Genomic DNA, 5,776 nt, shown 5'->3' on the forward strand with positions numbered 1-5,776 from the left:
TATAAGAATCTTATCATTTCATTAATTATGTTTTTTATTTGTGATTTTTGTTTTAGGAATCTGGCATCCATACCCAACAACTTGAAACAAAAGATGAGTTGGAACCTATGTCAACTCTTGATTTGGAAACTCCAGGAACACAAGTATTGGAGGATGATCATATGGAAACCCAAGAAAATGAAGAGGTTTGATTGTTTCATTAATCTACTTGTTTTCTTTAATGTTTATGGACACTTCTATCAGCATCTATTACTGATAGACACTAATAGAAATCTATCACTGTCTATCTTAGACAAAAAATAATAACATATTGTTTTGTTGTAGGAGATTGAAGAAGAAAATATAAAGAAAATTGATCATGATAAAAAAAGAAAAGGTAAATAACTAGACGCTAATAGAGGTCTATCAATACCTATCACTAATAGACACTAATGGACTTCTATCAATGCCTTTCAGTGATAGACACTGATAGAAGTATATCATTGTAAGGAATATATCAATGATATCCACTTATAGGAGTCTATCAATATCTATCAGTCTATCAGTGTCTATCTTAGAACTTTCTTAAGTTTCTTAAGTATAGAATTTTCCTACTTTCTGTCATATACTTGTAGGATGTTGAAATTGATGGACAAGTAACTGAAGTTCAAGAACAAAAAGTTTAAGAAGAAATTCCAACTGAAGAAAAAGAAGAATTTGAAAAAGAAGAGAATAAAAAGAGAAAGAAGGTCAAAACATAAAAATGAGAAAAAGTTAAATGTATATATACAAAACTATCACTGATAGACAGTGATAGACAACTATCACTACATGCTATGATAGTGTTCTTCTTTTTAACTTCAAAAACTTTTCTTGCAGCAAATCCATGAAGAAGAGAAATATGAGAAACAACAAGTAGAGAGAGAAAATTGAGGACGAGCAAGATTTGTAGGAAGAGTAAATTTAAGAAGATACTGGTAAGAAAGACAATGAAGCCATAGAAAGAAAAGGGGGAAAAAAAGAAAACAAAAGGGGAAGCAGATTGCTAATGAAAAGGGAAGGCATAAAAAGTTCAAACCGAAGGTGGTAAAAGATAAACATCTTGATGTTCAGAATAAGAGACCAAAGAGACCAAAAACACAGTGAAAAACCAACAAAAATGCAATAGACAAAAAGAATGAAAAGAAGGTCTCCCCAAAAAGGCAACCTAAGAAGAAGAAGAACTCCCCACAGAGGACAGCAACAAAAAAACTGAAGATGGAGACTATTCCGAACTTCGACCTCGACATTTCTCAATTGAAATCTCACTGTGAACCTGAACCAAAATCTTACTCTCAACCTAAACCTAATTAGCCTTGATTTTAGAACAATATTTGTGAATTCTGGTAATTTCCTAACTTTCTGAATTATGGTTGTTGCATTGATTTTAGAACTAACTGACAATGAACTACATTTTGTGAATTCTAGTTATTTGTGAATTTGGTCTGTATTGGGGATGACGAAGAACTCCTCAAAATTCTAAATTTAGTGTTATATGTTGTTGTGTTGTGATTATATCAGTTTTATAAAGCTTTCTTTATGCGTATATATATTGAATGAACTTCTATTAGGGTATCTCATGAATAAAATCTATCAATAATAAACCCTGGTAGATCACTATCATGGTCTATCAGGCATACACACTGATAGAAGTCTATCATTGTTTTTCACTAATAAGACACTGATAGACTTCAATCAATGTTTATCATTGTTCTACTTCAACTATTTCAATAATTTAGTGTCAATGGTATTGGTAGAAAGATAGCAATAGATGTCTATCATAGTCTATCAGTGATACTTATTAGACAATTAATGGTATTAGTGATACTTGTTTGCTCAATTAATGATATTGGAGCTTATACTAGTCATTGGCTTATCAAATTGAACAACCAAATATATCTTAAGATTTTAATCCATTAAAAACGTGAACATCATATGGGGTGTACATTACAGTCTATATATACAGTGATAGACTATAATATTTGTCTATCTATGTCTATCTACTGATAGACATTGCTAGTTGTCTATCACTGTCTTTCAATAGATAGAGATAGATATGCATCTATCAGTGTTTATTACAGGGATAACAATTCACCTACCTTATTGCTTCGATATAGTTGCGAATAGAAGGTTGCTATTTGTTGGCATTTTAATCCATTGTAAACTTGACCATCAATGCAATGACTGTAACATCCCAAGTTTTTTTCATTTTTCAAATTTTATATTTTCGTAAAATTTGAGGACAATTTTGTTAATTTCAAAGTTCAGTTTTGTTTAAAGGGGAGATATGGATTTATGTCACATTAATTTAATTTTAAGGTAATGTCGAGAATTTAAATTTCTATTGTGGAAATTAATTTGATTTTGATTTTGGAATTTCAAGAAAAAGGGGAAGAGTTTTAAGAATATATATTTAGATATATTTGTGTAATGAAGGAAAGGTTAAAATAAAATAATATTTTATTTTATTTTATTTCTTTCATTTAAAATAACCTTTTTCTTTTAAAAAGAAAAGGAAAAAAAACTCTTTTCTTTCCCTTCTTCTTCTTCTTCCTTCCCCCAACGTGAAGACCCTCTTTATGAGCCCTAGCAGCCGCTGGCCATCTCCTCTCCAACTGGCATGGCACGTCTGATCGCCATCAATTCGTCGGTCATTCATTTGTGGGCCGTCGTTCGCACAGGTCAGCTCAATCTCGTCAGCAAGTAGTGATCATCCAGATCTTCTTCGTTGCGCACCAATCTCGCCCAGCCAATCAGATTCGCATCCGCAAGCTGTCGTCAATCGTCTGGCTGCTTCGTCCGTGGGTCGTCGTGCCATCAGCCAAGATCTGAAGCCGAATGACCCAGCCCAGCCGTTGAAACTTCCGTCATGAGCCGTTCCTCTGCCTAATCATCTGATCCGTGCGACCCACCGCCGAATCCAGCTGACCGCCTCCCTCGCGCTGCGTGATGCCACTCACCGTTCGTAGGGTGCAGTCGCGCCACCATGAGTCACCTAGCCTCGTCAGCTACCAAATCTGAGTCGAAGCTCCCCCAGGCACACCGTCCAGCCTTCAATCGTCGCCGCCGCTCCAGCTTTTGACCACCACCCATCATGTCGATCTCACCCAGCCGGTCTGAATCGCTACTGCCGCTCCAGCTTTTGACCACCGTCCATCCCCGCGCGTCCTATGTTCTGTTGTGTGGGTCTTCGTCAGACTCTTAGATTTTGGTAAGATCTATTTTGTGGTTAGGTTTCTTGAAAGATTTTGGATGCCCACTAAATTGGATTAAAGATTAAATTAGTCGCTAAATTGGAGATTTGAGTTTGGGAAATTAAAGCAGCGACTGTCCAGTGATTCAAGATCGTTCGACAAGAGTTTTGGTAAGAGTTATGGTCCTTATTGTTGGTTTGTGGGCACGCTTTGATTACTGAATTAAGTTTGACTTAACCCTTGTATCTTTAAGGTTTCAAGTTGTCGTCCATTGGGATTTAAAATCTGTTAGAAGGAGATTTTGGAGTGGTTGTTGTTCAAGTTCTTTGGGTAAATTTAATGGTTGTATTCATATTTAGGGTTGTTACTTCAAACCGCGGTCATCGTTTGGTTGTCGAAATTTATATGTGGATCTTCGATTAAGGTAAGTAATCTTACCACTGGAACTGCCCATGGGCCAGGCTTTAGTTGTATGCTAGCGTGATGAGTGTATGTTATGATAAATGTTAGCATGTTGATTAACAGTATGATCTGAATCAAAGTATGTTCTGGCACGAGCTCTGATTTGTTTATATACACACCTAAGTACTTGATCTTTAGTATGTGATAATATGTGTTTTCATATGTCGATGTCTGATCTGCTGGTGTTGAGGCATACTTGCATGTTGTGGAATTATGATGTAAGGTATACATGAATGTGGTAAAATATGTTGTTAAGAATCATGTGTATTTGATAAAGCCATGGTATAAAGGATTTTCATGTATGTTTTAGAATTGTACAATGTTGATTCTGAGAACATTGAGACTCTATGAATATCCTCATTGATTAATTAGATGCTCACCAGTTTGTGTTTCCTTCAGGATTCACCAGTTTTGTGTTTCCTTCGGGATTCACCAGTTTGTATTTCCTTCGGGATTCACCAGTTTTGTGTTTCCTTCGGGATTCACCAGTTTGTGTTTCCTTCGGGATTCACCAGTTTGTGTTTCCTTCGGGATTCACCAGTTTGTGTTTCCTTCGGGATTCACCAGTTTGTGTTTCCTTCGGGATTCACCAGTTTTGTTTTCACCAGTTTCCTTCGGGATTTTTGTGTTTCCTTCGGGATTCACCAGTTTTGTGTTTCCTTCGGGATTCACCAGTTTTGTGTTTCCTTCGGGATTCACCAGTTTTGTGTTTCCTTCGGGATTCACCAGTTTTGTGTTTCCTTCGAGATTCACCAGTTTTGTGGGCATACTTAACTACAATAGAATAGGACTCAGTCTCTTGTTTGTTCCATATGTTTATGTGCCATAGGTGGGTATCTAGAGGACATAGATGTCTAGCCTGACCCTAGTGGTGGGGTTACTTACTGAGTATTTCATGCTCATTCTTTCTTATGTTGATGTTTCAGGAAAAGGTATAGATGTACCGGCGATGGCGCAGTGGAATTCGTGATTGTGTCACTGGGACTAGACATCTTTGCTTCCGCATCTTGAAATCTGTTATTTGGTTTTACTGTTTAAAATTTATTACTAAGGATTATTTCTTATATATGCTTTTGATTAGCCTTTAAGAATTTTGGGTACCCTATTAACTGTTTTAACAATTGCATTTAATAAATGTCTTTTGAACTTCTCTTGTTTTAATTAGCATTTATTTCAAATAATTGAGCATCGTTTTAAATTCTCTGAATGCATTTATTTTAGTAACGGCCTTACCTAAGTCCTGGGGGGTCGGGTCGTACAATGACAATGCGTTATTATTTGATCCTTCAAATTATTAATTCAACTACTATAGGTTCCCATTCAATAAAGGAGAGTTGGTTGAAGTTAGGAAACTTTGACAGTGATAATTGATAATTTACACTACTATAGGCATTGAAAGTTGACTATCATTGTCTATTCAAATTTCACTGATAGACACTGATAGACTTTTATTAGTGTTTATCAATTTGTTGGAAGAAAATATGTATTTCACTGATAGATACTAATAGACTTCTATATGTGTCTATCACCAGTAGTTAGTTTGTTAAAGTCTATCATTGTCTAATAGTGATAGACACTGATAGACTATCATCACTATCTATCACTCATAGTTCTTCTTCGTTGTATGCAACTCAATAAAAATCATCAATAAAACTCATGGTCTATCAGTGTACATCTGTGATAGATACTATTAGAAAGCTATCTATTAGTGTCTATCAATGTTATACACTGATAGAAAGATATCGGTGTATATTAACTCAATAAAAATCATGGTTTACCAGTGTGTATCAGTGATAGATCCTTATAGAAATCTATCAGTGTCTATTAATGATAAACATTGGTAGAAAGATATCAGTGCATATTGAAGTGTATATATCACATGTTTCAATTAAAAAATGAATATAAACAAAGTCATTCAAGAATTTTTTTTTATATATAAAGATATTGTTTCATTCAATAACAAACTCAATAATAGAACCAATAAAGAGGGAAAATAGCTTTCATACCTAATATCAATGCATTTGGCATTACAATTAAAAAAAAATGCAACTATAATGATTACATTATTGATTAATTTGGCGAAGTTTGCAATCCTAGAATTG

The 5,776-nt window shown here is 34.9% G+C and overlaps 1 long non-coding RNA gene across 2 annotated transcripts; it reads left to right on the forward strand.

The window, feature by feature from the left end:
• The first annotated feature begins 2,483 nt into the window (after positions 1-2,483).
• On the forward strand, positions 2,484-4,822 carry LOC150032289 (uncharacterized). Of its 2 annotated transcripts, none has more exons than XR_016525157.1 (2): positions 2,484-4,240; positions 4,323-4,822. It is a non-coding gene; the product is annotated as an uncharacterized LOC150032289 (long non-coding RNA). The 2 variants fall into 2 exon arrangements; XR_016525156.1 differs by having other exon boundaries at positions 2,484-4,162.
• The last annotated feature ends 954 nt before the right edge of the window (positions 4,823-5,776 follow it).

This window comes from Benincasa hispida, chromosome 12 (genome assembly GCF_027475165.1).
Source record: "Benincasa hispida cultivar pf3 chromosome 12, pf3_genome.v1.1, whole genome shotgun sequence".
Taxonomy (NCBI): Eukaryota; Viridiplantae; Streptophyta; class Magnoliopsida; order Cucurbitales; family Cucurbitaceae; genus Benincasa; species Benincasa hispida.